Source organism: Capsicum annuum, chromosome 6, assembly GCF_002878395.1.
Source record: "Capsicum annuum cultivar UCD-10X-F1 chromosome 6, UCD10Xv1.1, whole genome shotgun sequence".
In the NCBI taxonomy this organism is placed as follows: Eukaryota; Viridiplantae; Streptophyta; class Magnoliopsida; order Solanales; family Solanaceae; genus Capsicum; species Capsicum annuum.
In genome coordinates this window covers 213,188,001-213,198,220 of record NC_061116.1, presented here as the reverse complement: position 1 = coordinate 213,198,220, position 10,220 = coordinate 213,188,001, and positions in this window count along the sequence as shown.

The window sequence follows — 10,220 nt, the reverse complement described above, 5'->3', positions numbered from 1 at the left end:
TGAAATACATGATTTATTTGGCCTTTAGGCCTTTCCCCCGTAAATTGATTTACATGTATATGTATATGTATGGAAATTTATATTTAAAATTGTTTGAGAGCACAACTTATGAAATCTCTCTCTTGTGATGACTTTAAGTTTATGATCTTAATAAGAAGGATTTGAAATGCATGATTTATGGCTTGAAATTTGTTTACTCAAATACCATAGTATTTTGAGCATGATTTAGAGATTTAAGTGAGGGAGTTTCTTGATGTAAATACATTTTGTTAAAAGAGAAAGATTTGCATGAGATTAAGAGATTTGACATGACCACCTTGCATCATTGAAAGTTTGACAAAGAGAGTTGCATACATGTGTTTACATGATTTTTAGAGAAAGAGTTCTTTGAAATAATTTATTGATATGGTGATCCCGAATTTATGTTTTGAAAATAGATATTATAATATGCTAATAATGGCTCAGAGATGTGACTTGCAAGTCAATGGTATGGAGATACCATAAGTATGTATGCCGTAAAAGAGTATGTTTTCAGAGTTTGATTTCAGAGAATGCATGTTTTAAAGAGTTAAAACTGAGCTTAAAGGGGGTTAGGTGGTTACCCAAAGAAGGTTTGAGTTAAAGTAACTCTTAGCCCAAAATCATGATTTGTTGATTCGGGTATATTATTTTTACGCTGGCGATGACCGTGTGGCATAGCAGAGTCAGAGACTCCAACCCTTGCGGCACACTTAGGTTGGAGGCTTCCCCGCCGAGTCAATGGGAGATTTTATATAGCCCATGGAATTTCAGAGTTGTAGGGTATACCACTAGCGCAGAAGTAAAACAAAGAATGTTTCAGATTTTAGATGATTTTCTTTCAGAGTCTTTCAGAAATGCCCATGAGATTTCTTACTATATACATGCTTATGAATAGTTTTAAATTTCTCTCACATATGTTGAATATAAATTATTATTTTGGATGTTCTCTATGTACCACTACATCTATATTGACCCCCTACCTCCCTGGTTCGGAGGCTCAGTCTAATGGTCTGGCTAATCAGTAGAGTATTCCAGAGAGAAGTGATCCGTGCAGTGGTGAGCCTTCTTTGTTCCAGAAGGCCTATTATTTCAAATTATGTTATTTCATTATTTTGGTCTACTGGGGGCTTGTCCCAGTTTTCAGAACAGTTTGAGATATAGAAGAGATTTCACACACTGAGTCATATCTTATTCAAATGTTTTGAAACACAGTTTTCTTTCTTAAGTCTTGAAACCCAGAGTTAATGACCATATTTCCATATCAGATTATATTTCCGCATTTTATTTTATGATAGGAATGTTGTTCTTGATTACTAGATCAGATAGAGTAGGACGTCTGGGCCTTCATGGTTCGGGATATCCGTCATGGCCAGGCCCTAGTTCGGGTCGTGACAGGTAGTTAGTAGTGGTGTGAGTTGTGATAGATAAGTTGGTTGGTAGTAGGGATTGACTGGTAGTGGTTGCTGGTTGTGGTAGTATTGACGGTAGTGGTGGCGGTGAGTACAATTAGAATAAAAGATGTAGTAGGTGTGGTAGCGGTTGACAATTGTGGTTGGTAATGGTATTTGTTGTCGATGGTGGTTGTGATGGTGGAGGTGGTTAGTGATGGTGGGTGGTGGTTGACAATAGTAACTGTAGCAGAGGTGGTTAGTGGTGGTGACTGCTAATTATAAATAGAGTGGTGAATATTATCCATCACCAGAATATCCCTTCAGACCTTTCAAGACTTGGTTCTAGATCTGGATGATTATGACCTATTCAGACCTATTAAGAGTTAAAACCTAAATAAAAAACAAATGCATTTAATGGTTTGAAGTCTGAACCATTTAGATTCATACCTCCATTAAGTGCAAACAAATGAGGTCTTAGTCATATTTTAAGCCTCTTAACTTCGAAGATTTGTAAATTTCTCTTCCTGACCCCGAGAAGTAGATTTTTAATTCAATTCATGTTCAGAGGTGTAAGGAGCATGTCTTTCATATTTTTTGAACGAGAAACGGGTTTTGTTTAGATTTTGATTCCAGCAGCTCATTGCGATAGGACCGCATCACGGTGCCTATAGCATGGAGCCCTCACCACATCACGATGGCTCTCTAAAACACAATTCTGTTGCGAATTTAAGTGTTTGAGGGGCAATTGAGTCTTTTTCCCTCAACCCATTTCATCCAATCCCAATTAAAATCATCAATTAGGGCATAAATTGCCCATCTCCTCCAATTATTGTAACACCCTGCATTTCGTACTAGAACAAAAAACCGTCATTTCTATACGTAGATGATCCAAAAGCCCTAAATCCTATGCAAATTTGATATGTTAATCAATTATGTAGTTTGGGAAGCTATTTGAGAATGAATTGAGATCATATAGGTTCCCTAACTCAAGGACGAGTTGAAAGCTTTCCTATCGTTCGAGTTTGACTGAGCGTCGAAACTTGGGTCAACTTTAATTGACCATAACTCTTTGTATATAACGAATTAGAGGGCCTAGTATATATCAAATGAAAGGTCTTTGAATTATCTTACCAATGATACCAATTTTGCCAAAATTCGATACCTGAACGAAAAGTTATGGCCATTTTTGTGACTGAGACAATAGCATCACACGATTAGCATGCGACGCATCCTCTGTCGCACATACCCAATTTCCAGGTTTTGTTTTTGCATTTTTAAGGGCAAAAGTGTTATTTCCACCACTTCCCCCTATTCAGCCATAACATGGTATTAAATCTCCCAAACACCAAAATAAGGTCATTCTCTCTCAAAATCACCAAGAACATTTCTTGGGGTTTCAACCCAAAGATCAAAATATCTTAAGATTTCACCGTGGGTTTTCAATAATTCTTTGAGATTCAGAATCTCCATTACGAGGGCTGCAAGAAACACCCATCAATTGTTCGAATAGTATCCCTAAAGCACGAGTTTATTCAAGTGTCATAAATTAAGGTGCGTGGGGGTTTTCTAATATTTCATGGGCAAAGAACCATCTTTAATTCATGGTAACGGTCTCGAAATCATGATTTTTAAGAAAGGGATTTTGAATTTACGACTACTAGCATGTTTTAGAAACCTTGATCAGTATTGTTTTGGTCATTAGGCCTTCTCCCAAATTGATTTGAAATTCTATATATATGTATGCATGTGTTTAAGGATGACTATATAATTGAGAGCATAAATCCTAAAGAATCGCTCTCTTGTTATGATTTTTCTTTACTTTTCAATTTTCATATGCTATGGACTATTTTGAATACATCTTGAAAAGCATGATATGAAATGTCTTGATTAATGATATTATTAAATTATGGTTTTAATTTCAAAAGAGAGGAATGTTTATGTTGACCAATGTTGAATATAAATATATAATGAGAAGAGTTGCATGGTTTGTCAAAGATTACATGACCACCACATATTTATTGAAAGAATGAGAATTTTTGCATAGTTTTCGGAACATGAAATCTCTTATATTATTTGCACGCTTGGGTGGTCTGAATTATGTTTTAATGAAAGAATCATGCATGGTACAATATGACTCAGAAGTAGGACTTGCAAGTCTTGGTATGATGACACCAACTCAGTTAAAGCCATAGTAATTCAGAAAAGAATAGAACACATTTTTGAAATCACATTTTCAGATTATGAATTTTGAAAGATGCATTTTTAAGAAAAGGTTTAAAAATGGGATAAAACAGAGTTAGATGGCTATCCGAAGAAACTACGAATTAAAGGACTCTATGCTAGAAACCGTGATTTGCTGACATGGGATTATGGTACCATGCTTTGTGATCTTGTGTACCTTGATTCATGTCGTCCCAAATTTGGACTATGGTTAGGAGCCTTGCTTTATGATCTTGTGCACTACCATAACATGTTAATTTGATTAAGGATTTTGGCACCCTGCTGTATGATCTTGCATGTCGTCCTAATAGAAACTCCAATCCTTGCGACAAACTTGGATTGGGGGCTTTCCTGCCGACTCAAGTGAGGATTCCATATAGCCTATGGAATTACAGATTGTAGGGTGTATCATCTAGCTCAGAAATAAGACAAAGAGTGAGTCATGGTTTCAAAGAAATGTTTTAAAGTCTTTAAAATGTGCCCATGTGTTTTCATATATTATATGTAAAATGTTTTATGAATTGCTCTCACTTATGTTATATATAAATACATTATTTTTGATTACTCTGCATACCAGTACATCTGTATTGACCCCCTCCCTTCCAAGTTTTGAGGCTCAATCTAGTGGTCCCGATAAGCAGTAGATTTTCTCCAGACAAAAGTTCAAATTTTCATGGTTAGCCTTCTATATTTCAGAAGGCTTAGTTTACTTTAGCCATTTATCATTATTATGTTTTGGTCTTTTGGGGTCCTTGTCCCAGTTTTCAGACAGTTAGGTTTATGTATGTAGTAGAGATTTCACAGACTGAGTCAGATATAACTCAGATGTTTTGTATTGCAGTTTTCATTAAGATTTGAATTCAGATTTAATGAACATGATTCCATTTCATTATGTATTTCCGCATTATATTTTTCATATGAGGAAAGGGTATGTGATTACAAATTAGAAGGGCGTCCGTGCCTTCATGGTTCAGAATGTTCATCATGGCTAGGGCCCCGATTCATGTCATGAAAAACTTGGTATCAGAGCACGGTTCATGGTCCTAGGGTTTCTGAAAAATTGCGTCGGGTAGAGTCTTATTTATAGGTGTGTAGCGTGCCACACTTATAGGAAGGAGGCTACTAGGCGTTTAGGAATGTCTCTCTTTCTTCATGTTCAAGTTCGTTCTATGGAGTCAGAATGTTCTTCTTACAAACTCTAATTTGTATATGTTATCACCCATACGGAAGTAAAGTCATCCCAATTCTTTTCTTACTTTGATGTGCTCAGATATGTCTTATTATTGGGGTGATTCAAGTATAGAATTTTAGAGTCTAAACGGTATGGTCCTTTCTGATTAAGCCATGTAAGAGTTTAAAATTTGTGCAAGGACTTGAGAAGAGTCCGTTAGTGCTCTATGGTTTATTGATTCTAGTGCGAACTTTGATTCTGATGAAATCGTGCTTTTTAACCTGCAGTATTAAGTGTATTTAGTCCTTTTCAAATTGATGTTACACACGTCATGCTTTAGGGTGAATGATGTGTAGTAGAATTTACACCCGAGTGGTAGTATAAATTAAAGTGATGGAGTCATGACCTATTGGTAGTGATATTGGACCAAGAAGTTGGTGATGTGAAGTCGCAAGGTCAGAAATCAGAGTGAGGGTAACTTTTGTGTAGATAAATGTGTTTAGTTTAATACCTGATGTTTGAGAATGATTTATCATTTTATAGTGGTAGACTAATGTAGTAGCTAGTAGCCTATGTGGATTATACGGTAGTCTGTGGGGGAAGTGTTTGACTCAAATTTTTTTATTTATACAGAGTAAGATGTGTATTCTTAGATCATTGAATGTGTTGTATCAAGTTTCTACCTCTTGTAATCTTGTTATCATTGTGTTGTTGAAACTGAAAGTCAATTGAAGTTGTGTGGGGCTCTTTTGATTCACTAGCATAGTTGCCTTGTCATTCATCTCATTTCTTGTTCAAAACACAAAATCAAAGTCTAGTGGATCCGTGTGGGGCCTATTTTGATTCACTAGCAACTTGTTGTCCATCTTGTTGTTCTTGTATTGGTTGGAACTGGGGTTTAGTGGCGTGATTGTAAGAAAATTGGTAAGAGCGATTTATTAAATATATGTATAGCCAAATCTTTTTGCATAAGATTGAGTTAGTAATGAAGTGATACGACCTTGTGTGTTAGTTTAGTAGAAGGTAGAGAAGGAGTTATTTGTTAACGTAAATTATTATTTGCTTGAAGTAAGAAAAGAGTTGTTGACGGTGTTTGTTGTGCAAAAAGAGTAAAGGTTATTGATTAAGGTAGATATGATGATTTCTTGGTTAATGATACTAGTTATAGAGAAGTGATCTAATAGTCTTGAACAGCGTACTCAAGAGTTTAAGTTTATTTGAGCCATAGTGAAGTATGATGTTATATGTATGATGTAGAAATACGCCCAAAGTTATATGGAGTTACGGCATTTTCTAAGGCTATTTCATGTTGCATGTGGCTAGTAGTACAGTTAAGTTGCTAGATGGAGAAAGACTAGTTAGATGGTACATGGTGTTCTAAATGGCCAAGTTAAGAAGTTTTGATTGATAGTGTTAAGCCTTTTGATATGAAGTTGAATTCTCATGGTAGAGAGATTTAAGCTTGAAGTCACGATATTGGTGGTCTATGACGGAAGTAGAATTGGTTCATCAAAGACTTGGTGATATCCATGTTAAGTGTTAGAATCTAAGTTGAGTTTTTTTGAAAGTTGAACTAATAGAAATACGAGTTGAAGCACTAGAGGGTGTGCACCTCGGCTATCGGGATATTCATGAAGATTCGAAGTTCATAAGTGTTCAAGTATTATGTGATGACTATTAGGGCTATAGAAAGATAGGAGTGGGTCTCAGAAGGTAGTATTAGCAGTGGGTTTTCCACTTTCAGGTGTATTCTTTCGGGTTAAGTTCTATGATATACGTGTATTGTCGTTTTCCAAAACCCAGAGTGCAGTAAGTGTAGTTCAATTTAGAGTCTAGTAAGGGATCTCTCAAACTTAAGATGATGGCTTGAAGCTAAGGGGTAGATGATAGGATGAATAACCAAGTCAGGCTCTCAGATTCTAGTAGTGATTTCAAAATGACATATAACATCCGAAAGTGACGGTAAGACTCAACTCATTCTTACCGCAATATTTTTCAGTTATCCCAATACCTACTCATGCCTTATGTTTCAGTTCCATGATCATAGTTCGTATTCATGCTTGTGATAGAGAATCATGTACTCATCCAGTCCCATAACAAGGAGTTCCAGTTCATTCAGTAGTCGGAATCACATTCCATATGTTATGAACTCTAAATTGAGGTCATGCAGCTCATGACTCGTGTACTCATACTTTATAGTATGCTCAGTTCCCATAACTCATGCTATACTCCTTATGATTGGTGAGATTCAGCTTATAGTCATGTTTGCCTCAATTTAGATCACTTTCATAAACCCTTGATGTTGATTTGCTATTCCTTAGGAATCTGTTAAGTGTCAAGTCTCGTATAATATCCTTCCATTCTTCAAGGTTTTATGTTCTAACCTTTTAGTGAATCCTCCTTATGTAATGATAGTGGTGGTAAGTAAATGTTTCTTGTTGGTGGAAGATCATTGTATGCTTGTTTCAATAAGACCATAAGTGTGAAGTAAGATTGGGGCCAAGTCTTTGATTCATGTGATGGTTAGTTGAAATTTATGTGTGTATGTTCTTGAGGTAGCGCGTGGGAGTTGTATCGATAGTGGTTTAGAGAATATATGAAGTATGCCTTTATGGGTGTTTGCCTTGAAGTTCATATGTGGTTATAAAGATAGGCTTGAAGGACATGTTGAGATTTAAGTGGAGGAACGCAATATGTGCTAGTGAATCCATAGTAAGAGTTCAGAGTTGGTCATTGAAGTGGTAAGGCACGTTATGCTTAGGGTGTAAACTTTAAAAAGATATAGAAAGATTTATCAATGCCCCTATGAGAATTATAAGTTGAATCGAATGAGTATGATATATAAGGGGAAATGTATAGTTGAGGGAGTATTCGAGAAGTGTGCTAAGCTTGAAAGTAAGAAGTTGCATTGCCTAAGGCCTTGTAATTCTGTCTTAGTTTACGAGTTATATGTCTATTATCCATGAAGTAGAATAGTGTCATTGTTGTGATTCCTTAGTTGGATGTCTTGTGTAACTCATGTCAGAGATTATTTGCTCCCTAATGCTACTAGGACTTCTTTAGATAGATTGTTGAAGAGATACTCCAGTTAAGTATAGGTGTCCAGTATAATTCAGTTTAGCAATCAGGCAGACAAGTTACTATGGTTTTCCACCTTTTTACCCAGTCCTACTATCCGAAGTCCAATGTGTATGACCATCCCAAAAGATAATCTATTCCATCCATGTAAGTTGCAAACTCAGTTCAGTCCAAGCATCATTTTTAGATTCAGTTATATAGACATGACTCAGTTCATAAGAGTTCAGCACATAATCTCAAATTTTTCCGGCTATTTTAGCTCAGACAGTGTAATACCTTTGTACGATCTAAATCTTGTTTCCTCATGATTCGTACTTATATAAGTTATCATTTCCAAATCCAATGTGTGGGATTTGAGCATGAACACTTCAGGGGGAATCCTAAACTCTCAGCATGAATCAACACCTTAAAATAAATAAGGGCAACTCAGCTCAGAATTAGTTTCATGATAAAAGCTTAAATGTTTCAAATCAGCTATATCCTTTCTTAGAAGACACATCATGTCCGCGTTATTCCATACCTTTAAGCTTCAACATTCCTACCCATCATTCGGGGACGAATAATCCCAAGGGGGAGATAATGTAACACTCTGAATTTTGGGCTAGAACGAAAAACCGTCATTTCTATGCGTAGATGATCCAAAAGCCATAAATCCCATGCAAATTCGGCATGTTAATCAATTATGTAGTGTGGGAACCTATTTTAGCATGAATTGAGATCATAGAGGTCCCCTAACTCAAGGACGAGTTGAAAGCTTTCCTATCATTCAAGTTTGAGTGAGTGTCGAAACTTGGGTCAAATTCAATAGACCATAACTCCTTGTATATAAAGAATTAGAGGGCCTACTATATATCAAATGGAATTATCGTTCTAATGAAACCAATTTTGCCAAAATCCGATACCCGAGCGAAACGTTATGGCCATTTTCGTGACTGAGACAGTAGCAGCGCCCAATTAGCATGCGACGCACGCTCTGTTGCATGCACCCAATTTCCATGTTCAGTTTTTGCCTTTTTAAGGGCAAAAGTTGTATTTTTCACCCCCCTCTTCATCCATAACACGGGATTAAATCCCCCAAATACCAAAATAAGGTCATTCTCTTTTAAAATCACCAAGAACACTTCTTAGGGTTTCAACCCAAAGATTAAAATATCTTAAGATTTCACCGTGGGTTTTCAATAATTCTTCGAGATTTGGAATCCCCATTGCCAGGGCTACAAGAAGCACCCATCAATTATTCAAATAGCATCCCTAAAGCATGAGTTCATTCAAGATTCATAAATTAAGGTAAGTGGGGTTTTCTAAAATTTCATGGGCATAGAAATCATCTTTAATTCATTCTAACGGTCTCGAAATCATGATTTTTAAGAGAGGAGTTTTGAATTTACAACTACTAGGATGTTTTAGAAGCCTTGATCAGTATTGTTTTGGTCTTCAGGCCTTCCCCCAAATTGATTTGAAACTCTATATATATGTATGCATGTGTTTAAGGATGAGTATACAATTGAGAGCATGAATCCTAAAGAATCCCTCTCTTGTTATGATTTTTCTTAACTTTTCATTTTTCATATGCTATGGACTGTTTTGAATGCATCTTGAAAAGCATGATATGAAATGTCTTGATTAATGCTATGATTGAATTATGGTTTTAATTTCAAAAGATAGGGATGTTTATGTTGACCAATGTTGAATATAAATATATAATGAGAAGAGTTGCATGGTTTGTCAAAGATTACATGACCACCACATATTTATTGAAAGAATGGGAATTTTGCATAATTTTTGGAACATGAAATCTCTTATATTATTTGCATCGTTGGGTGGTCTGAATTATATTTTAATGAATGAATCAGGCATGGTTCAATATGGCTCAGAAGTAGGACTTGCAAGTCTTGGTATGACGACACCAACTCAGTTAAAGCCATAGTAATTCAGAACAGAATAGAAGACATGTTTGAAATCACATATTCAGATTATGAATTCTGAAAGATGCATGTTTAAAAAAAGGTTTAAAAATGGGCTTAAAGAGATTTAGATGGTTATCCGAAGAAACTACGAATTGAAGGACTCTATGCTAGAAACCATGATTTGCCGACACGGGATTATGGTACCATGTTTTGTGATCTTGTGTACCTTGATTCATGTCATCCCAAATTGGGACTATGGTTAGGAGCCCTGCTTTATGATCTTGTGCACTACCATGACATGTTGATTTGATTTAGGATTTTGGCACCCTACTGTGTGATCTTGCGTGTCCTCCTTATAGAAACTCAAATCCTTGTGACAAACTTGGATTGGGGGCTTGGCCACCGAATCAAAGGCAGATTGTAGGATGTACC